Here is a 24266-nt window from a genome sequence, read left to right on the forward strand (position 1 = left end):
ATCTCAGCACTTGAGAGGCAGAGGCAAGAGGATCAGAAGTTCAAGGTCATCCATAGCTACAAAGCAAGTTTGAGGCTAGCCTGAGCTACATGAGTCTATGTCTTTAAAAAGGAAAAAAAGAGAAAAGTACATGCCTGTAACAATGCTGAATTTTTTGACAGTGCCTCTCTTCTGGTTTGCATTTGTTTTGAAACACTTTTAATGATAGTTCCTTTTTCGTTGCTGAGAAGTTAAAAATATGTATATGGTATAAAGTGATAATAAGTAAAGGGGGCTTAGATGTCATCAGTTGGCATTTTTTCTTAACTGTTATCTTGTACTAATTTGAATCCGGATCTTTTTCCTTAGAATGAATTAAGTGCAGCAACATATCTGACTTCGAAACTTTTAAAAGAATAGGACAAACAGGTACATATGTCAAGGTTTTAAAGCATGATTTAATGCACATAGTGTCTGTACAGAAAACGTTTCCATTCAGAATCTTTTGTTTTTGTGTTTTAGAGCAAGGGTTTCACCATATAGTTCATGCTGTTCTAAACTCATGGTCTTCCTGCTTTGGCCTTCTGAGTGCTGGGATTCCAGGCATTCACCACCATGCATGGCTTCTTAGGACTTACTGAGTTTACCAAATATGCTATTGAAATTTCACTAAGTCCTTATTGTTACTGACTTAATGTTAGAACTAAGGATGTCTGCTTTTCCAGCTTTCTCCTTTTTACTAACAAAAAACTGACTTTGGTCAAGGTTATATTGTTAGTTGTTGGAGGAGCCTAAGCTAAAGCCAAATCTTTGAAATCCTATTATTGAGTACATTCCAGTATATATCCTGTTGGTTGATTACGTAACAAACATTTTAAAACTGTTTATTAATTAGGAAGATTATTACAAACATTTTGGAATATGTTCAAAGTTTTTCAAGTTTCTAAAATTACTTGAAAGCACAAATTGTGTTATTCATAAAAAAATACAACATTGAGCCGGGTGGTGGTGGTGCATGCCTTTAATATCAGCACTTGGAAGGCAGAGGCAGGCAGATCTCTGTGAGTTCGAGGTCAGCCTGGTCTACAAAGCTACACAGAGAAACCCTGTCTTGAAAAGTCAAAAAAAATGCAGCATTGACCATTTATCTCATCTTTATTTCTTAGTTTTTAGCGTTTTCCTTTGGGAGGTGATGATGAAGTTATGAGGTCTACTTTACAGCAGTTTTCAAAGGTGGTAGGTAAGGTAAGTTTTGATCTTGTTTGAACAGGTGGTTTTATAACTAAGTTACTCGTTGTTGAGCTTTTACTGAAAACTATAAAATTGTATTACATTTTATTTATTTTGTGTGTGTCTGTGAGTGTGAGAGTGTGAGGGTGCCACAGTTTGTGTGTGGAGGTTATATGACAACTTGCAGGAATAGTTTCTCTCTTACCATCTCCGTCCTCAGGGTTAATGTCAGTCACCAGGCTTGTTAGTAGGTGATAATACCCACTGAGCCATTTCTCCTGCCTTTATTGGGGGAATCCAATATAGTTATGATTCTATAAGCAGTTTTGTTACGAAGGGTAGCATCAAAAGGCATAATTTCGCCAGGTGGTGTTGGCGCACGCCTTTAATCTCAGCACTCGGGAGGCAGAGGCAGAGGCAGGGGCAGGCAGGTCTTTGTGAGTTCGAAACCAGCCTGGTCTACAAGAGCGATTTCCAGGACAGACTCCAAAGCCACACAGAAACCCTGTCTCGAAAAACAAAACAAAACAAAACCAAAAGAGGGGCATAATTTCTACATCTTGATGACTTTTATAAAATCAGTATTTTCTTTTTCTTTTTTCTGTTTTGGTTTTACGAGACAGGGTTTCTCTGTATTGTTTTGGAGGCTGTTGGTCCAGCCCGGCCTCGAACTCACAGAGATCCGCCTGCCTCTGCCTCCCGAGTGCTGGGATTAAAGGTGTGTGCCACCGCCTCTTGGCTCTACAGTCAGTATATTCTTATCTGATTAAAACATTATTTTCCCAAAAATAAGCTTATACGTGGGCTTCATCTATTTCTAACCTGTGAATAATTTTTTCACTGTTATTTGATGTGGACAGAGAAGAGTGAAGCTGTCTGGTGTAGGTAAGCACTGTGTGGTTTTTCTTGTGCCATTAGCAATACTTTACTGTTTAGTTCTCATTAGTCCATGCAAAGTATCCAAAGTAGTTTTTAATTTCTCAATCCACAATCATACCATCACAAGACAATAACAACACGAAGGTCTAGCAGTTAGAAGAAGTACTGAGATGTGTATGGAGAACATAACTGTTCTCTACTCTTACTGTAAAAGCTGTGAGTGTGTGTGTGATTATTTTCATATACATACTTTTGCTAGGCTTGGGATCCAACCCAGGGCACATTTAATGTGCTAGGTAAGTCTCGACCACTGAGCTATAACCTAGCTCCAGTTTTTCTAATATCTTAATAACTCATTATAGCAGAATGTTATTTGAGTTATCAGTATAAATAATAATAGTACTGGGGTAGGGATGTAGCTTAGTGGTACAATACTCGAGTAGCATGTGTGAGTACCTCGAATAGCATGTATGAATACCGGGGTCTGACTCCTGGCACTTCAAGTAAACAAAACAAAGTGCTTACAGGAAACGGACTTTTTCTGTTTAAAATTATGGTAAAATACATTAAAATTCATGATATTTAATCCATTAACTGCATTGTGCAAACCATAATAGTTATCTATAACAAGAACATTTTCATTGCTGGGTGATGGTGGTGCATGCCTTTAATCCCAGTATTTGGGAGGTGGTCTATAGAGTGAGTTTCAGAACAGTTAGGGCTTGAAATAATAAAAAAAAACCAAAACAACAACAACATAAAAACTCATTTCAAGAGTGAGTTTCAGAACAGTTAGGGCTTGAAATAATAAAAAAACCAAAACAACAACAACATAAAAACTTATTTCATTATCCTAAAACTATTTTTCCCCCTTTAATATATCACTTTCCCTCAAATTTCCCAAGGCTTTGGCAATGATTACACTTCGCTCTCCCTGTCTACATGTATATCTTGTAAATTAACCTGTGTAATTGGTAGACTGTGAGGTGTGTCTTTTTTCACTTTGAATATAAGTTTATCTGTGCCAGTATTTCATTCCTTATTTTTTTTGGTTGAGTAATTTTCATTGTATATTTATTAACACATTTTATCCATTAGTGGGTATTCTATTTAGTTACGACCATTCATATACTAGCTTGATCTTTTTTATTATTTTTTTTTGTACACAGCGTTTCTGTGTGACTTTGTCTATCCTGGAACTTGAGATATAGACCAGGCTGGCCTTGAACTCACAAAGATCCACCTGCTTCTGTCTCCCAAGTGCTGGGATTAAGGGTGTATGCCACCACTGCCCAGCCATTTTTTTTGTTTATTGGTATTTTGCCTACATGTCTATCTGTATGAGGGTGTCACGTACCCTGGAAATGGAGTTACAGACAGCTGCCATGTGGATGCTGGAACTTGTACCCGGATCTTCTGGAAGAGCAGCCAGTGTTCTCAACTAGTGAGCCCTCTCTTCAGCACCCTAGTTTCATCTTTTAAATACCAGCTTTCAGTTCTTCTTTCAGTATGTTCTCAGGAGTGCAATTGGTTGATGTTATGGTAATTTTATAGTTAGCTTTTTGGGGGATCAGCAGATTGTTTTGTGTGTGCCTATATGCAGTGTATGAAAGTTCCAATTTTCTTTATCCTTGCTAACAAGAATTTTCATTTAAATAATAACCATTTGAGCCAGATGGTGGTATCACATGGGTTTTTTAATTCCAGCATTTGGAAGGCAGATGTAGGCAGATCTTTATGAGTTCCAGGTCAACCTAGTCTATAGTGTGAGCTCCAGGACAGCCTGGGTTACACTGAGAAACTCTTGTTTCAAAGAGTCAAAAAGAAAACAAAAAACAAAAAAGATGACCATTTAATGGGAGTGAAGTTGTATCTAATTGCCCTTTTGACTTGCAGGTTTTGGATAGTTGCTATGATGCACAGCATTTTTTCCATATGATTATGAACCATTTGTAGTCTTAGGCAAAGTGTCTGTTCAGATCCTTTGCCCATTTTTAAATGGGTTATTTGGTTTTTATTATTGAATTGTAACAGTTCATTACCTAGATTCAGATTTCTTCTGAGACCTGGTTGACAAATGTTTTGTCATTCTGCTTGTCATCTTTACTTTCTTGATAGTATCTTCTGATGCACAGCTTTTATTTTAATAGAGTCCATTTTAATATATTTTGTTGCTTGTGCTTTTGATATCATATCTAAGAGAGTATTGTCCTAAATTTTCTTATAAAGTTTTAGGCTGGGCATAGTAGTATATACCCTTAATCCCAGCACTTGGAAAGCAGAGGAAGGTGGATCTCTGAGTTCCAGGCCAGCCTGATCTACATAGTGAGTTCTAGGACCACTAGTGCTATGTAGAGAGACCCTGTATCACAAAAGAAAACAAATAGAAAAACAGGAAATCCCCCTCCCCTTTTTGGGTTTTCAAGATAGGATTTGTCTATGTAGCCCTGGCTGTCCTAAAACTCACTTTGTAGACCAGGCTGGCTTGCAGGTCAGAGATCTGACTGCCTCTGCTTCCCAAGTGCTGGGATTAAAGGCAGACACCACACCACCTGGCAGGAGTTTCTTTTGTATCATGAAATATTTTGTATTATACTACATAATTTTTGTTTTTCATTTGTAAAAAATAATCTTTTAAGAAAGACTAGATTCAAGTTTATATAACATTGGTAAATGTCTATGTATAGACATTCATTAGTTGTGTCATCTGTTAGTTATTTGGTCTCTGTTTTCTTTTACTAGCTTAGTTCTTGTCATGCGGTACTTTCAACTCAACTTGCTGATGCTGTGATGTTCCCCATTTTCCAGTGTAAAGAAAGAGATCTGAAAGGTATTGAAGTCAATCTTGTCTATTTTCATCAGTTGTCAGAAGATCAGCGCATTTAATTTCTTATGTAAACCAGCTCTGACCACAACATGCCCCTTTCACTTTAAGCAGTTACTAAACATTTATGAAAGTGCTTGATATTAACTAGTTCCTAACAAATAATAACGTCCTTTCCTCAAAAAGGAGATGGGTTAGCAGTAGACAGTGTCTCACGTGAGCGTTTTATGATCTGGTTCTTTTTAATAATTTATAAACTCAAAGTAGGTAAAAAACAAGTTTATCAGTGAATGATAAATTGTTTAAAGACAAGTATCTTTTAGAGATGGAGTTAATAACTGAAATGATCTTTTAGAATGTTCCATGTAGACACAAGAATTCATAATCTAAGACTGCATGGCATAATCTTTTCCTTTTCATTCAGCATTTGAAATTATTAATCACATATTGAAAAACCAAGAAATTTATATGTTAGAATCTAGTTTGTCAGTATTTGTATTTCTTAACATTTAAGGTGGATTTTAATACTTGTTTGTTCTCGTATTTGTGGTAAGTAGATCTTCTGGTGGCTAATGATTTTGAATACTTTGTAGACTAATTGAAACTAACTTTTTCATCTTGCCTATAAATTCCTGTTTGAGTTTTAGTTATGTCTTAAGTGGTACTAATTGCTGTATAGATATAATAAAATATTTCATAAATATGCTAAACTGAAATTATTTTTGAACTTTTTCAGAAATACTGACACTAAGAGTTATTTTAGACTGCAAGTAAAGGTAAGCCCTGAATATGTTATACACTAATTTCTTTCATCTTTTCATCGGTGTGCATCATGGCTGATTCTTGGTAATATTTTTTTAAAAAATAGCTCAATTAAATGGTTATGATAACATTAAATCAGTGGAGATATTTTGAATATAGTTTTTACAAAATGTTTGAATGGCAGTTACTTCAGTCTTACAGTTTCCTATCCTCATTAATGCCTAAAGAGGTTGTAAAATATTCTTTTATTCACTTAGTAAACATTACCGTGTTCTTTCTTCCTCTCTCCTGTCGTCTCATATTCCCTTCTCTTCCTGTGCTGGTCTTGAACCAGGGCCTTGTGCATGCTAGGCAAGCACTCTCCCACTAAGATACATCCTCAGCTCTCCTATTTTTTAAAAGAGTTTTACAATTAAGAATAATTTTTCCTCTTTTTATTCATTCTTCTCTTATGCAGTACCTCCCAACCACAGTCCCCTCTCCCCATCCCTCCCAGTCATTTGCCTACCCCAGATCTATTGCTTCTGTTTCCCTCCAGAAAAGAGCACGCACTAACTTCTTTGGATGTTAGTGTTTTCTATCAGTCTGATACATAGTAGTGTAATTTAAGGGAAGCTAGGCTGTGGAGAACATTTGAACATAGTGATTATGTGGTGGGGAATGCTTACCTAGCTCTAGTACAGTGTAGTTTTGTGTAGTATGGTTGTACTGTTCACATTTATTTCTGTTTTCCAGATCATGATGCTGCAATTAACAGAGGCAGCCAATTGTCAAAAAACAGAGAAAAGGACAAGGTGTGTGTACACACTTTTCAAAACATTTTTAATGCTTGCCTCTGCCTCCCGAGTGGTGGGATTAAAGGCGTGCGCCACCACTGCCTGGCTCATAGTTTTTATGTGTATAGGTGCTTTGTCTGCAGGTATGTCTGTTTACCATATGTGTATACATGCTTTCTCTGCAGGTATGTCTGTTTACCATGTGCGTTAAGTGCCTGGGGAGGCCGGAAGAAGGGGCCAGAGTCCCTGCAACTGGAGTTTCAAATGATTGTGAGCCACCATGTGGGTGCTAGGAGTTGAACCTACTCCTTTGGAAGAGTTCTGAGCGCTCTTCACTGCTGTGCCTTTATCTCTCCAATCCTGTATACCTTTTCAATATCAGAGTTAATGGCCATGCCATTAGTTGATTTAGTTTTTCCTGTTTCAAAATAGAGCCAACAGATCATTGCTGTGGTATTACTCTCAAATTTTTTTCCTAGCTGTTCAAAACCTTTCCGGTTCTTTAAACAAAATGTTTCTCTTCTGCCAGTTTTTGATATTACAAGTAAATATAACTGTTTTAAAGGTATAGCTGATTCCAAGTATATAAAACTTGTTTTGTTTTGTTTTATATTTTGATAATACTGCATGTTCTGTTTTCATTTTACAAGGTGTGAATTCAGAAACCCTTTATGAGATACAGTATATGCACACAGTAACAATTAATAAAAAAAAGAGGGTATGAATTTGAAAGAACAAGGAGAGGTATATCGGAAGGTTTAGGGGGAGGAAAGGGAATGGAGAAATGTAATTACATTATAATTTCAAAAAGAAAATGAAAAGACACCACAAAAGAAAAAAATTCAGTTTTGTATTCAGGTTATATGAAAGTATGTACATAAGTATATAAGTAGACTTTTGTGGTAGTTTGGATGTGGAAAAGGTAACCCTGAATTGAGTAACAAACACTGTCTGGAAACTCATTTTTAAAATCATATGATTAAAACCAAAAAAGAAAAAGTAAATCACACACGTTGCCTCAGTGAATTGTTACATACAAAACTCAATGGAATTGTGGTATGAGAATTTCTTTACTTAAAGGGAATATTTAGGTTTTGATATTTGTTTAAGGAATGAAACCCAGAAGTATTGCACAATATTTTAGGACAAATGTACTCAAGCAAAGATTAAAGACAGAAGTATTACACAATATTTTAGGACAAATGTACTTAAGCAAAGATTAAAGAGAATATCAACAAGTTCTAGGTGATTTCAAGACTTGTGATAGAGCTTGTACCAATGCTCGTACATGGGGGATCTCTGCAGGCAGACACAGTGATTGCTTATGGGAATTATCCACTGAGTAGCATTTACTGTGCAGCAGTCACTGTGACAACAAAGGGAATGATCCTCACACAGTGATCATTCCCCAAAACTGCTTTCTGTTTCTAATTTTAGTTGACAAATTACCCAAGAAAACACACAGTTTGTGATACATTAGTTATTTTGCCTTAGAGAGGTACTTAAGAGTCTATGTTATAAAATTTGGTATATTTTATATTGCATTTGGATATTCCAAGTATTTTTTAAAAATCATCTTTTTTCATTAGAAAAATTGTTGAGCATCTGTTTATCAAGCAGTATGTTGGATACCTTGGAACAATGTGAGTAGGCTCCACTCTTGCTCTCATAGACATTCATTGAAGGCTTTTGTGTGAATGCATTCCAGAGTACAAGGATGGAGATACTGTAGATTGGCATGAGTTAAATGCAGTAATGGGGATTTTTACTAGTTGTACAGATAGAGCTTTATTGGTGAGTTGGAAAACGTTATACTTAGGAGGTGGCATATGCAAGTGTAGATAAGTAGACAACACTTTGGGGATTGAAAAGGACTTTCTTAAAAAAAATCCCAAACCAAACAACAAAAATCCCTAAAACCAAACGAGTTTTTCTGTAGAGGCCATTTGTGGAGTTTGGAGAATGTAGGTTTAGTATACTGGTTGAGGTGGGTAAGATTTTGGGGACGTAGCTGAGGTCTGCTACTACTTGAAGTCATGTACTAGTTACTTAATCCCCTGCCTTTATTCTCTATGCAAAACAAATCCACAAAACAACAATTGTGAAAATAAAATTAGATAATGCAGTAGCACTTTTAGCAAGTCCCACTAAATTCTAAACATATGGTGATGGGAGGGAATCATTACCTTTCATCTCGTTGGATGTGCTTGGGGGGAGATGGCAGAAATAACACATTAGTTGGGGGCTGGGTGTGGTAGCTCTCACCCGCGATCCTAGCACTTTGGAGGCAAAGGCAGGAGAATCACTGAAAGTTTGAGGCTACTCTGGAGTTCAAGTCTAGCCTGGGCTACAGAATGGGACACTGTTTTAAAACATACCCACAACCCCCCTCCCCAAAGCCCATCAAAAAATTTGGGGGCCAAATTGCTCTATTTGTGGCCTTGAAGTGTGTTGCAGTGAGTAGTCATCAAAGGATTTTAAGTGGGTTAGTAACATCATGCAGCTATGTAACAAGAGCAGTAAAGAGAATGTGAAAGGGATAGTACTAGATAGAATGCAGTAAGGTTGTACTAGAATACTTTGCATAGTCATAATAAAGGTTGTTATTAAAAGAGAAAAAGGAGGTTTTAGAATTGTTTCTCTTTTCTCACTGGGAATTGAAACCAGAGCCTCGTGGATGGTGGTTCATGAGGCATGCTATCCAGCCCTGCTTTGGAGGGGAAGGGGGAGGAGGTGTGTGGATGGCTGAAGTCATTCTGTGTATGTGTAAATAAAGCACTGTTGGCCAATAAGGAAGCAAGATAGGTGGGACTAGGAGTCGAAGAGGATTGGATTCTGGGGAATGCAGTCAAGAGTATGTCACTATGCGATTCCCGGGAAGAGAGAACATGATAAGACCTTATAAAAATATGTATTAGTAATTATGGGTTAGTACCTAAGTCAGAGCTAGCTGATAAGAAAGCAAGCAAACGGCCAACAGCTTCATTATGAATATAGTGTCTCGTGGCTTATTTAGGGGTTAAAGCAGCAACGGGCCCTAGGGGGATCCCACAAGCTGTCATGATGCTAAGAGTTAGTTTTCCTGTCATGAGTGTATTTCTCAGCTTTATCACTAAATTTTGGAGTTTTTTCTATCTTTTCCCTAGAATGTCATCTCTAGATTTCATAGCACTGAAAATTGAGGATAGCTTTAATAATTGTGAAAGCTAGCTTTTATGTCTGAATAGTATAAATACGTAACAGTAATTATCCATAAGTCTCATTTGTAAACATTGTTTGGAAGATTAGTAAGCCATTCTTGTTTTCTATGCTCTAGTGTTTAGAGAAAGACAGCATTTCTAATCACCTTTGCTATCTTGGTAGCGATGCTGTTAATCTGAGGTGTGGAGAGAGATGAAATTGGAGCTTTTTCATTTTCATTTTTGCAGTGTTGGGGCTTGAACACAGAGCATTTTAAATACTATTCTGTAGTTAGGTGTCTAGTTGCTTTACTAGTGTTCAAATTTGATACTTTCACCAAAAGATCCAAGTTTTAAAAAGCATTTAAAATGAATTTATGTTACCTTAACCATCTTATAATTGCTTCTTTAAATAATTAAATACATGGGCGCATAGGATTGATAAGGCATTCTTTGTTGGTTGTGGCTGGTAGTAACTAGTCTGTTCTCTGTATTAGGTTTGAAGGGAAATGGAAGGTGATGTTGAGACCATGAAACCGACAATAGAAGACTTGGAAGTAGCCAGTGACCCTTTATATCTGCCTGACCCAGATCCCACCAAATTTCCCTCTAAAATTTAACCCAAAAGGCTGGATACCTGAATGCTAGGAAGTAAGAAAACTATTGTTATTTTCATATCTCATCTTGTACTATCCAATCAATGTAGTATATAATTAATATTGTTTGCCTGATTGTTTTGGTTTTACCAAAGGTTGAAACTGTTTTTATAAAAAGTATATTTTTTGTGTATACATTTTGATTTATTATAATGATTATTTTGTGTATTCTTGGGGTAGCACAGTTCAGGATTGGAGGGGAGAGGACCGCTTGCTGGAGTTGGTTCTCTCTTCCCACCATGTGGGTGCCTCAGATAGAACTTAGTTACTAGGCTTGGTGGAAGTACCGAGACTCATTATGCCATCTTGGCAGCCCAAGGTTGAAACATTTTAGTAGTGTAATTATATGAGTTTGCTGACAGATGGAAGTTCATGAATCCTTTAAAAATACTTCCTTAAGCTGGGTAGTGGTGGTATACATCTTTAATCCCAGCATTGGGAGGTAGAGGAAGGTGGATCTCTGTGAGTTCCAAGTCCAGCCTGGTCTGCAAAGTTCAGGACAGCCAGAGTTACACAGAGGGACCCTGTCTTGAAACAAACAAGCAAACAAGCAAGCAAACAAAAATCTTACCATGATATTTATTGAATAATATGAATAATTTGTATTTATAGACGTGATGAAACAATTTGAGTCTAAATAGGCCTGTCATAGTATTATGTTAATGTTAATCACATAATTAACGATGTGATTATATCAAGTCAAATTTGAGTTTTCATTTGAAATGGGCCAAACCTTTTTGGACCCCTCTTTTTTTCTCTTCAATTATCAATGCTGGCTTGGAACCCAGGCTCTTGAGCATCCCAGGCACATATGACCCCACTGAGTTAAGTCCTCAGCCATCACTCAGTACAGAATGGTGAAATAGATTAATCCTCAAAATAAATTTGAATTTATTCCATTGAATATTGAACTGTAACTTGTATTTTGATGGATCATTTTAACAGCTGCCACTTAATAATTTCTAGTCTTGTTTTTGAGACTGTATACACACAAGTGAGTCAACCTGTACAAAATCATTTTAGATGTCTTCTTGACATCTTCGTGCCTTTTTGCAAGTTGTTTTGTTTTCACAGGCTTTTTCTTGTGTCTGCTGATAGGGATATTTAAGTGTCATTATTAAAATATCAATGTATTTTCTTTAGTAAACCAGGTTTGGTGTCATCTATCTGTGACAGACAGCTTTACTTCCCGCAGGGTGGAAACTTAATGAGTCAAGCACGTGGAGATGTGGCAGGAGGCCTGGCCATGGATACAGACAACTGTTCAGTGATGGCTGTGGACTCTGAAGACAGGAGATTTGTTTTCAGATCATTTCCTTTGATGGAAAAACGTTAGTATCTTTCTGTTAGTCATTCATATGTTGGACTCTTTGTTTAACCTTATTGAGGGTGAAACTGTCAGTAATGAAGTTGGTATTTTCTAGTCAGATCACCAATAGAGATGGCAGGAGTTGAAGTACATTTTTTTCTTTTATGTTCTGACCTCAGAGAGTGGACACTCCCATTTGATTTTACACTTTGTGTTGTAGATAGCCTTTTGGAGATCAGGCTTAAATCCTGACCCTCTGATGGTCTTCTTTCCCTAAAGTATTGTCACTTTTGTTCTTTTCTTTAATTTTAAAGTTGAGGTTAAAACTTTCACTCTTTTCTCCCTAGATCTTCAAATTTGCAAGCATAGAGTAAAACAGACCGTGAAGAGGTAACTTTTTTTTAATAAAGTTAACTTCTTCAACTTGTGAGGTCTATCAGGCACAGGAATCCTTGAGAGTGAGGCAGAAGATGTGGGATACTGTTTTCTCTTTTGAAAGAAGGAAGATATGCAATACACATTACTCAGAAAGAGTTTGTATTCTAATTTTTCACATAGGTATTATGGTAACTGAGTTCATATTACCACATTTGGTGGGAAATAAGGGAGGAAGTAAAAGGATAAATGTATACTATTAAGTTATAATTTAACATGATTACTATTTGTTTCCCTGTATAAATAACTATTTAAAAATAATCTGAAGATCTCATACATTCATGTGTTTGTACTGGGATGTCTTATTTTGTTTGCAGTGCTGGGGATTGATTCATGGGCTCACATGTTAAGTATATGTTCTCCCACTGAGCTATATCCCCATCCCTAGGGTATTTTCTTAGGAAGAAGATTATGCGCTACTGCTAATGAAATTCTGTGTCAATTTAATGTCGAATAGCTTTCCTTAGTAGAGAGTCTTTATTGAAGAAAACTTAGTAATCATATTTTTCCCTTTCAGTGGATTTGTACAATAAGCAACATATCTAAACAAATATACTTGAGTGAAAACCCAGAGGTACTATTTTCTGTTTTGTTATTCAAATCTATCAGAATGAAGTAATTTTGTGGTTTATATGTCTTTTGTTAATTGACTTCTTTCTCGAGTTCTGTAATCTCAGGTACAGAATCCATATGATCCTGTTTGGGTAGCTACAGTGCGCCTTGTATTGTCTGTCCCACAACAGTGTGTTATTTCAAAATGTACTGAAATCATTTAGTTAGTTGATATTGACAATTTAGCTTCACGTCGAGTGTCATGGAGTAGGTAAAAATGTAGGTGAAGCTCTGTGGCTTCCTCTGAGAGTGACTAGAGTAAGGGAAAATGGAACTGTGACATTGTATGTACAACATGTTGTGACAAGAAGCACATGGTTAAAACAATGCACTTGGTGATCATGTGCAGACTTATATTTTGAGAATGTTAGGATTTTGTTTTAGAGAAAATTCAGTAGAGATGATAGAAGCCTGAGCTGTGGTTGGAGAGATGGCTCAGCAGTAACAGAGCTTGATGCTCTTGCAGAGGACCAGAGTCCAGTTGCTGTACCCATATTAGGTGGCATACAATGAAAACTAAAGCTTAGACACAGAGATGATATGTAGATGGAACCAGCATACAGATCACCTGGAAATCTTACTCAAATACATGTTATGATTTGGTACATCTGTAATGATGTAGCCTGAACTGTGAGTTTGCAAAATATTCTTTGAGTAGCACGGGTTTCCGCCCTGGTGAACCTCAGCTTGTAAACTTAGAAGTGCAGGTAGAATCCAAGAGTACCAGCAGTTGAAGGACTGGAAGGACTGGAATGAATCCATGCTGTGTGAGAGCTGGAAAAAGACTAGGTCCTTGGCAGTCTTCGTGGGCTGGCTATGCTGCTTCCCAGAGCCGGGTAGAGATTGATGATTTCAGTTGAGAGTCTAAGTCTTGAACTCTTCCCCCTACCCTGACAGGGTTTCCTGGATCTGCTGTTTCTGTCCCTCCCTGTAACCCAGATCAATGGCATGTGCCACCATGTCCAGTTTAAGCTCTTATTGCTTAATGGAAGGTTTGATAGGAGGGTCTCAACTAGTTAGTAGCTGACTAAAAGGTAAAGAAGAAAATGATAAAGATGACCTCCAGGTTTTAAATTCAAAGACGTCATTTAGAAAAAAGAATTCTGTTTTTGTGAAAATGAGATGCCATCTAGGATATTAATAATTTCACAGATAATTATATGAGAGTTCTTTTATATTTAGTGAATATTTCCTATTTTTAAATTTTTATGTTCTGAAAACATTTTGAATTAGACTAGGCAGTGTGCTAGGTGATAGTAATACAAACCAAGATAACTGGTAGTTAAAAATGAATGGAAATAGGGTATTTACCTATTTTATATTAGTAGAAGGAAATTAGAATCATTCTTAAATTATAATATTTGAAAATGTGTCTTACTAGTGAGATCAAAGAATGGAAATACCTTAGTAGCTTTGGATTATTTTAAGCACAACTTAAGAGCCCAGTGACAATTTTGAGAACTATATCAAGCTTTTAGTTTCTTACATCATTAATACGATTCCTTTTTTTAAACAACAAAAGAAAACAAAATAGGAAGCTGCTGCACGAGTAAATCAGTCTGCTCTGGAAGCTGTCACTCCTTCCTCATCTTCCCAGCAGAGACACGAGAGCCTGTGTCCAGCAGGGTGAGTTAATGTATGGGGTTGTTTTTTTTAAAATATGAAAAATTTATTTGTGTACTCTAAACTCTGTCAGAAAAATTTTTTAATTTTATTTTCCAGTTTAAATTTAGATAAGAAACAAGGTTGCTTCACAAGTCAGTTCCAGGTCCCTCTCCCTTTCCCTCCCCTCCTCCCGTGCCCTCCCCCAACCCCCCCCCCCGTTATCCCCTCACTCCCCCAGGGAGGGTGAGGCCCTCCATGGGGGTGTGCATAGTCTGTCATTTCATATAGGGCAGGGCCTAGACCCTTCCCCAAGAGTTCAGGGTGAGAGTGCACCTCACATTGTTCTATGGGAGTCCAATGTCTGTGTGTATACTCGGGATGGGTACTGATCTGCTGCCCAAGGCTCAATAGATTCCCTAGGCCTCCTCACTGACACCCAGATTCAGGGGGGTCTTGATCAGTCCCATGCTGGATTCCCAGGCTGATGCCTGGGATTCAAGAGTTAACCTTTGTCTGGTCAGCTGTTTCTGGGGGTTAAACCAGCCCAGTCTTAATCCCGTTGATCATCAGTCCTCCCTCTCTGTTACTGGCTTTCTTGAGTTCAGCTCAGTACTTAACCGAGGGAGTCTGCCTCTGTATGGGGTTTTTTAATGGACAGTATGAACTATTTAAAGTGTTAGTGAGCAATTTGATTTATAGTACTACTTAGGTAAGTTCTAGATCATCTCTGAGTAACGAGTATATTTTAAAAATAAATTTATTAACAAGGGTTATATGTATGCACACATGCATGTATATCTGCCTGTGCAGGCCAGAGGTTGATGTATTGGAGAGTTTTATTTTTAAGACAGGGTTTCTCATGAACCTAGGGCTCATTGATTCGGTATGCTGACTGGCCAGTGAGTTCCTCGAATCTTCCTGTCTCTGCACTCCAGTGCTGCTGTTGCAGATGCCGGCTGCCATGTGCAACTTCTTTTTTTTTAAATACAAGTATTAACGATTAAAACCCTGGTTCTCTTTCTTAGGCAGCAGGCACTTCATCTCCTAAGTCTCAGTTTATGTTTTTAATTGGAAAGCGAGGCCTCTTTTACTAAATAAATAGCTAGCTGATTTGGACTTCAGTTTTTACTGTTTGAGTCAGGGTCTTGCTTTGTAGACCAGGCTGGCCCAGGGCTTGTGATTCTGTGCCTTCACTTCCAAAGGCCTGCACCACCACCAGGCTGGTTTTTTTTTGTCTTGTAGTCTGCTAAGCATTGAACTTCTGACAGAAAAAACTAAATTTAGTGCCTTTTTGTTTTCCTTCGTCATTAGACAATCTCGGCCACCAACAGCTCGAACCAGCAGTTCAGGATCCTTGGGATCAGAGTCTACAAATTTGGCTTCCCTCTCTCTTGTTGCCCTAGATACTTCAATTTCTTCTGTGTGTGAAGATCAGCCTGGACAGTTTTTTTTAAGGATACTTTGTTAAGCAGACTATAGGTTAATGGTTCTAGAGATGAATGGACACTCCAGTACCTTTGCCATCTGGCTATCATCCTACATGGCCTGGGCAGTCACCAAGCATTTCCTTTTCTGTTTGATTTCATCAAAAGTATGGCAGAAGTCGTGGTTGGAGAGATGGCTCAGCAGTAACAGAGCTTGATGCTCTTGCAGAGGACCAGAGTCCAGTTGCTGTACCCATATTAGGTGGCATAACCGCTTGTCATTTCAGCTCCAGAGGCTCCAGCTCCCTCTTCTGGCCTCTGCCTACAACTGTACTCACATGCACAAACTCAAATGCACTCACATATAATGCAACTTAATACAGTAGATTCCTAGAGTCCTAGTACTCTATAAATGGAGGACTAGGGGAATAGCCTTGAATATGTATGACGTTCAAGGCCTACCTAGGTTGAATGCAACTCCTGTTTCAACAGTCAACCAAACAAAAATGTGAAGGAAGGTCTTTGGAGATGGTTCAGTTAGTAAATTCCTTTACATGTAGGCACAGGGACTTCACTTCACTTTGATACCCAGAAGCCATGTAAAGAAGAAGCCAGACATGAAGGCATATGCGTATAACCTTGGGGAGGTAGAGAGAGGCAGATCTCTGGAGCTTAGTCACCAGACAGCCTATCCTAACCAGTGACTTTCAGGCCAGTGAGAGAGACTGCCTCCAAAACAAAATAGAGTTGGAGATATATTTCAGCGGATAAAATACTTGACTGCCTCCAAAACAAAATAGAGTTGGAGATATATTTCAGCAGATAAAATACTTGCTATGTAGATAGAGCTGGCATTCTCACCAGCCAATAAAAGTCAGGCAGATGTGGCAGCATCTCTGTAATTCCACACTCAAGTGGAAAAATCTTCATGTAGCCAAACCACCCTGATGGGCTTTGGGTTTGAGAGGCTCTGTCTCAGTAAATAGAGTAGGGGGTGATCAAGGATGTCTGCCACCAGCCTCTGGCCATATACTTGTGTACAAACATGCAGTTATGCACATATGAACATGCCTACACATGAACACTTTAAAAATAAAAATCAAGGTGAACTGGGCTTGAGGAATGACAATCAAGGTACTCATCTGGGCTCCACATGCGTACATATGCACATGCATACACATCCACACACATCCACACACATGTACACTGCACATATAACAACAACAACAATAATAGTAAATACACATTTATCCAACCATGGTGATACATGCCTTTAATCCCAGAACTTGGGAGTCAGGCAGGTGATCTCTGAGTGTCAAACTCCTCTATATAGCAAGTTTCAGTACAGCTGGGGCTACATAGTAAGACATCTCAAAAGCAAAACATCAAACACTTTCCATGTACTTGGACCCTTGCCCCAATCACATAATTTCATTAATAAAATGCTCATCAGGAGGCTTAGGGAGTATCATATGATCTGTGCTTTTATGAGCAATGTAAAAGATGGGAGACCCACGTTGAATAGCTCTTCTTTAGGCTTAGTAGAGAGCTGGCTTTGGGCTATGGCAGCCGTCCTGCAGTTTTCATCTTGTTATACTGTTATAGTGTAAGTACAGTTTCACAGAAATGTTGCAAAACCTAGCTCTGATTTGTTTTAGTATAAACACTAGACTCCATCAAGTCATGTCTTAGAAATGACTTCCTGTGGTTTACCCCCTTACAGTCTGGGCAGAGAAAATGCCTTGGATTTGTAATTGCATGCTGTAACTCTGTTGGAAGGGCTGTTTGCCTTCACATTCTTGGTCATCATTTGAGAGAGATAAACTTTGAACATTTCTCAGGCAGACCTTCTTTTCATCCTGGGAATCGATCTCAGGATACCAGGCCAGCACTCTTCCACATCCCCTGCCCCCAAGCAATTCATTTTCAATTCAAATTGTGGTACAAAGACAAACATCAGATTGCTTTAATAACTGATTAAACAATATCTCTAATATAAATACAAGGTAATCTACATTTAATATATAAATTGTAAGATACATTTATAAAATATCGATTGTAGTAAAATCTCTACACTCATAGCATAACATGGGTAGTGAATAAAATACTTTCAATCCTGCAGTCCATACTCAGAATAACCTTTGAAATATTAGTTCTTTTGGTTACAAAGATAAAGTTAATGAGAAGGCGATTTCTCATGTTTGCATTGGTTTTATTATTTTTAGATTTTCTTCCTTTAGATTTCTTAATATCATAATTTAAAACAGGTAAAATATTTTTACATTTACAAAATACTTATAAATGTGTATATGTGTAAGTTTTACTAGCCATTGATTTTTGAGTAGGGCAGCATGGGAAATCAGCATCTAATATTGATAACTGAAGTAGGAGTGGCTGAAGCTTCCCTATGTCTTCTCTGCATCCTCCTTTCTATTAGTGTAGGTGGCAGTCTAGCGTCTGCCCATAGGCCCCTTGCTTCTTTTAACATAATGAGTATAGTAGAATTCTGAAAGATTCTACTAAAGATTACTCTGGGCTTCTCAAAATTATTCCAGTTAGTATCCTTCAATATGAAACCTCCAGTAACTCGAATGCTTCCCAGAGTGACTATCAAAGCCACAGTTATCGCAGCTGCTAAAAGTTTCGTAGTTACTAAGTGTGTGTAACTTGGTGAGGGACAAGTATTGACCACTGAGACTATGTGTGCATGATTGGCCTGGTACTTGGCCAGCAGAAGAAAGAGACAGAACAAATCTAGAGACATCATTGAGGGAGGCACACCACCCATGTGAGGGATTCTAGGAAGAATTTGCGGCTGGTACAGTCTATTGGCTGCTGGACCACAATAGTTAGGGCTGAAAGAGAAGTGTAGAGCTTTAAGGGGACAGAAGTGGAGTGTTCCACGCAGAGAGATTCAGGTCTAGTAGCAACTAAAAGTCTGGAGGAAGAGGCACAGCTATGGATAGAGTCTAGAGTGCTGAAGGAAACACTGGAAAGAGCTGTAGCTCCAGTAATGTCTGTTGCTATGGAAATGAAAGATGTGTGCCCTGCCAGGTGGGGGTGCAGACTTTCCAGGAGGTTTGGGAGTTCCAAGATCATTCTCAGCTACACAATGAAAAAAAAGAATAGGATGTTCTAAAGACTATTCATTCTGGGGGGAGACCCAAAAGAATCTGATTGACCCATTTCACTAGCTAAGTTCTCACTCTTCCCATGAGCTGAGAGAGAATAACTTCAAATTCAAGCAGTAACACATAATAAAGAAAACAATATACTGAGTAGAATAGCATAAAACACAGATCCTATGACCAGTCCCACCAAAAGGGACTGAGAAAAAGGTTACTCAGCAAACCATGTACTGCTCTGCTCTCTACTTTCCAACCTCATTATGTGTAAAGCAGAATTAAAATTTGGGGAGCTGTTAACAGAATTAAAGCATTTAGCAAGAGATCCACTGCATATATAATGAAGTAACTAATTTGAAATGGTCACAGCTGTTTGGAGCTGCAAGAGTAAATGATGCAGTGTTTTTCTTGAAGTTCTTGAGGGTTTATTCACACGAGGGAAATTTCTTTTCTGCCTTAGATGGCTGGCATGATGCTTCTGCAGATCTCTATCTTAAGTACCATCTCAGAGCTGGTCATTGCAATCTTAGCAGTCCACTTGGTTCAGAACAGCACTTCATCAACACAAATCGGAGATGAAAGTGAGTACTGGGTACCAGGGAGATGGCTCAGAGGGTAAGGCTCCCAATACACAAGCATGGTGACCTGAATTCTGGTCCCAACTTGAATATGAAAAAAGGTGGGCGCGGTAGCAGATGTCTGTGACCCTCCCTGGGGGACAGAGATAGCTGGTCAGCCAGTCTTAGCTGAAACATCAAGTGCCAAGTTCAGTGAGAGACTTTTGCAAAGATAAGATGGAGAACAACATGCCAACAGCAACCTCTGACCCCCACAGGAGGCGGAAGAGAAAGAGAAAAGCAACAAAGGCTGGGAATTTTATTTGCTCAAGGCAATTACGAAAATCTATACCTAATCACTAGCGCACTTTGCCACTTTATCTTAAATATGTGACTTCCAACCAAAACTTCCTGAGATATGTAAATAAGTGGCAAAGCACGCTCTTCACAAATGGAGAAAATATGTCAACTAACTTTTCCCTAGGGAAGCCTAAACTGTGGACTCAAACATGAAATTTTTCATTCGGCTATTTTAAAAAGTTGATCAAAAGAACAAAAATAACTGGGTCTTGAGGTAGAGTGATCCCCAAATTTCTGAGGAACCACCATATTGCTTTCCAAAGCGGCTGTACAAGTGTGCACTCTCACCAGCAGTGGAGGAGCATTCCCTTTACTTCACATCCTCTCCAGTATGAACTGTCATGTGCGGTTATTGGTCTTAGCCATTCTAACAGGCTGTCATCTCTTGGAGATCTTCAATTACCAAATCAAATCCAGTAACATTTTGAAAAGTTTATATACCCTGACTAAGTAGAATTTATCCTAAGAACTCAAAGTTAATTATCTGATAAAGTAATCCATCGACCATACTACATTATTAGATAGAGAACAGGAACAGTCACTTAAAAATGATAGTCTGTGTACATTGATTATAATGGTGATAGTTTTAGTACCTTTTCAGCTTAGTTGACTTTTTTCAAAATAGATCATTAATCTTGAAAATACCTATATTCTCCTATCAACCTAAAATCCTGCCTGGGGGCAGAAGGATGAGGGTTCCCAGGATTCCTATATGAAAACAAATTGAAATGGGGCTGAGCAGTAAATGGAGGTAGATCCTGAGGGGACTTAACCAGGTTATTAAGAATGTTTACTTTAGACAATGGGTACCAGGGCCCTTGAAGTTCTTTAACCACAGTGGATCTCATTCAAACTTTTTTCCTAGATTAATTGGAATATTTTCTGTAGCAAATTACAGGTGCCCACCTCTAACTCAAATTGCTCAACCAATCAGAAAAGACTGCATCTCTTAGATCAGCAATTCCAAAGTTAGGAAGACTTAGGCGTGGTCAGTACAGGACTTTCTTCCGTTCTGCTATCTGCATCCTTATCCTATGACTGTTTCACTGCATGATCCCAAGATGGCTTTTTCCTCCCTCTCTCTCTCTTTCCCTCTCTCTGCCTCTGGCCTATGTCTAAACTAATAACAAATAAGATGGAACTGACATAAAGGGGTTAAATAAATCATGGTGGTAGGGATATAGTGAGGGAATCCACCAGTTTCCAAGTCATTCTAGAAGGAAACAAGAAAGAGAAAATAAGGCATTAGACAAAACAAGGCATTTGACAAGGATTATTAATGGAGGGTTCCAACAGATCAGTGATGCATGTCTAAACTTAAATCATGCAGAATACATAAAGGAAGGTAAGTTTTACAGACAGTCAGAACATATATATATATATATATATATATATATATATATATATATATATATACACTAGTTTTACAATCAATTTTTTCCTCAGGCAACCAGAACTATAGCTATATTACTCAGCCTTTATTTATAGTTCCCATTCCACTCAAGAGTTATTGAACATAGCTTTGATAGCTTTGAATACTTAATCCCAATAGATTAGGATATGGTTTTGTGTGCCTTACTCAGCATAATATTAATTAATGCATTTAAAGGATACACAAAAAGAGAACAAAGTTTTTCTCAGGAAAACAATAACACCATCTCCCTTTGATTATGTCTAGTCTCAATTTCTGTTGCTTTGGTAAAATTCTTTGCCCCAAAGAAAACTTAAGGGAGAAGAGTTTTCTTGGCTTATAGTTGCAGGATGCAGTCCATGACTGTGGGGAAGTCAAGGCAGGAACTTAAAGTATACTCCAGCATTCAGGAAGCTAAGGTAGAAGGATCATACATTCTAGGACAGCTTGGGCTACATAGTGATAGTCTATCCAAAAGCAAACGAGACAAGTAAGTAATTAAACAGTGTCTCACATGCCATAAACCCACAGGTCAGGCAGCCTTTGACACCTCCCTCAGGACACAGCAAATTCTGTGTTTCCAGAGTTTCAGCTCTCCATGCTTCAGGCTTTCATGTTCAAACAGTTGTTATTTAGTCTAGTTTTGACTTGACGACTCAGGACAAGCCTTTTATCTTCAGGATGATACTTATTACTGATTTACTGTCATTCAACTTTCCCTAGGTTCTTCCAGTTCAGAATTCTCATCGGAATCCCCACCTCCATATGAATTAGGAAGATCCCCTGAAGGCTCCCAGTGAAAGCAAAAGAAGGATGATGTGACTGAGTGAAGAACCCTATTGGTTTTACAAGGCGCATCATGGAAGATGCACTCTAATGATGTCCTTGCCAGGTCTCACTTTTTCCTAGTTCCTTAATAAAGGATGCAATTTGATCACAAGCTGGCTCTTCCCCCACTCTTAGTCAATACTCTATTGCTGTGAAAAGACTATGATCCATGTCAATTCTTAAAAGGAAAGCATTTACCTGGAGCTGGCTTACAATTTCAGAGGTGTAGTCCATTATCAGCATGGTGGGAAACATGGCAGGATGCAGGCAGACATGGTGCTGGAATAGGGGCTGAGGATTCTACATCCGGGCAGCAGGTAGAAGATTCACTGTGTTATGTTAAAGCCTGAGGGGAACCTTGGCCAATTCCATGGCAGGCAAGGGTGACCAAGGCAGGCAGAGCTTAAGTGAGAAGTTTTATTAGAAAAGGGAGGGAAGGGGAAGGAAAGAAGAGTGAGACAGAGGACAGAAGAGAAGAGGGAGACAGGAAAAGTTCTGTCTGGCCCAGGGAAACAGCAGAAAAGAGAGATGGAAAGAGCGTAAGTGAGCTGGGTCTTTCTTTTAAAGGGGTCCTTTGCACCTGTGACCAGACTGATAGTCATGGAACCCTGGGCTGACCAGAGTACTGTCTGAGTGTATTCTGCCAGGTGACAGGGTCAGGCCAGTATAATGCCCGAATCCTTACACACTGGACCTGACTTTGGCTTTTGAAACCTCAAAGCCCACCCCCAGTGATACTCTTCCTCCAACAAGACTGCACTTCCTGATCTGTTCAAATAGTGTCACTCCCTAAGTATTCAATATATGAACCTATGGAGGCCATTCTTACTCAAATCGCACACCCACTGGAGGTTACCAACCTCCTCTATACCTAAAATTTGGAACATGAAGGGAAGTAGAGGTGACTACTGATTTTATCTTAGTTGGTGGAAAACATTATGAAGGAAGAGACCCTTTGGAAGAGGTATAATGTTGCTGTAGCAGAAAGACTCTAGTTTCTCTACACTACTGCTGCCTCGCCTATTAAGTATAGTGGTCCCTAGCCCATACAGTAGAAGGGAGAGCTACATAATGTCATTAAAATAGCTTAGACATTATCATTCATTGGCTCTCATTATAGTAACAACCATGGTGATTCGGGAAACCAGGAGAAATGTTTCCTATTTCCTAATTATGGTGTCCAGAGTCCATCTCTGAGAGCTAGAGGTGTGATCATTTTTAGTATATTTTTAAGCCCACAAAAAAGTTCCCGATAGCTGTCTGTGAGAGATTATGATGGGTTTGTGTCCCTCAATAAAACAAAATAGATGTTGAAGTTTTAGCACCAGATACCATAGAATATGGCCTTATTTATAAATAAAGTTTGGGGCCAGCAAGATGGCTCAGCAGATCAAGGTGCCTGATGCCAAGTCTGACTATCTGAGTTTGATCTTTGGAACCCAGAATGAAAGAACTCCTACAAGTTGTCCTCTGGCTTCCACATGTATACACTGCAAGCACATGAATGTATAAGCACAGAAAAATTTGTTTTGTTTTTCAAACAAAGTCTCACTATGTAGTCCTAGCTGGCCTAGAACTTAGTATGTAGAGCAGGCTGGCCTTGTATTCACAGAGAGATCCACCTGCTTCTGCCTTATCAGGACTGGGATTGAAGGTATTTATTACCATTCCCAACAAATAAATAACTTTAATAAAAATAAAGTCTTAGTTGGGTAATGGTGGCACATGCCTTTAATCCCAGCACTCAGGAGGCAGAGGCAGGCAAATCTCTGTGAGTTCAAGGCTGGCCTGGTCTACAAAGGGAATTCCATGATAGCCAAGGCTGTTTCATAGAGAAAACATGTCTTGAAAAACCACAAAAAGGAAGGAAATGAAGTAAAAATGTCATAATAGTAAGGCCTAACTCATTGCAGCAAGTTCTCTTTTAAAAGTGGGGATTTGGACACAGTCAGGCAAGCAGAGAAGGGAGATGATGGGAAAGACAGCTTCGAGAGGACTGTGGAAAGGGAAGGGTGAATGATGCATCTACTAGTTGAGAAGTGTCAAGATCAGAAAACCATCAAAAACCAGGAAGAAGAGTAGAAAGGGATCTCCTAGCAGAGTATTTAACATTAGAAAACTGCAACATGGCATTGTCAACTACAAATACATTGGGTCAAGTTCATAGCTATCCTGGGATATATGTGACCTTCAGAACTCCCCTGTAACAGTGCCCAGAGGGAATCTGATACAGATAATATCTTGATCTAGAACAGTGAGATGGCACATTTCCATTGTTCGTAGTCACTCAGTCTGTGGCACTTCACCAGAGAGCT

The 24266-nt window shown here is 38.6% G+C and overlaps 1 pseudogene; it reads left to right on the plus strand.

The window, feature by feature from the left end:
• Window positions 1-22063, plus strand: part of LOC106022748 — a 31941-nt pseudogene extending 9878 nt beyond the window's left edge.
• The last annotated feature ends 2203 nt before the right edge of the window (window positions 22064-24266 follow it).

This window comes from Mesocricetus auratus, unplaced genomic scaffold (assembly GCF_017639785.1).
Source record: "Mesocricetus auratus isolate SY011 unplaced genomic scaffold, BCM_Maur_2.0 Super-Scaffold_100003, whole genome shotgun sequence".
NCBI lineage: Eukaryota > Metazoa > Chordata > Mammalia > Rodentia > Cricetidae > Mesocricetus > Mesocricetus auratus.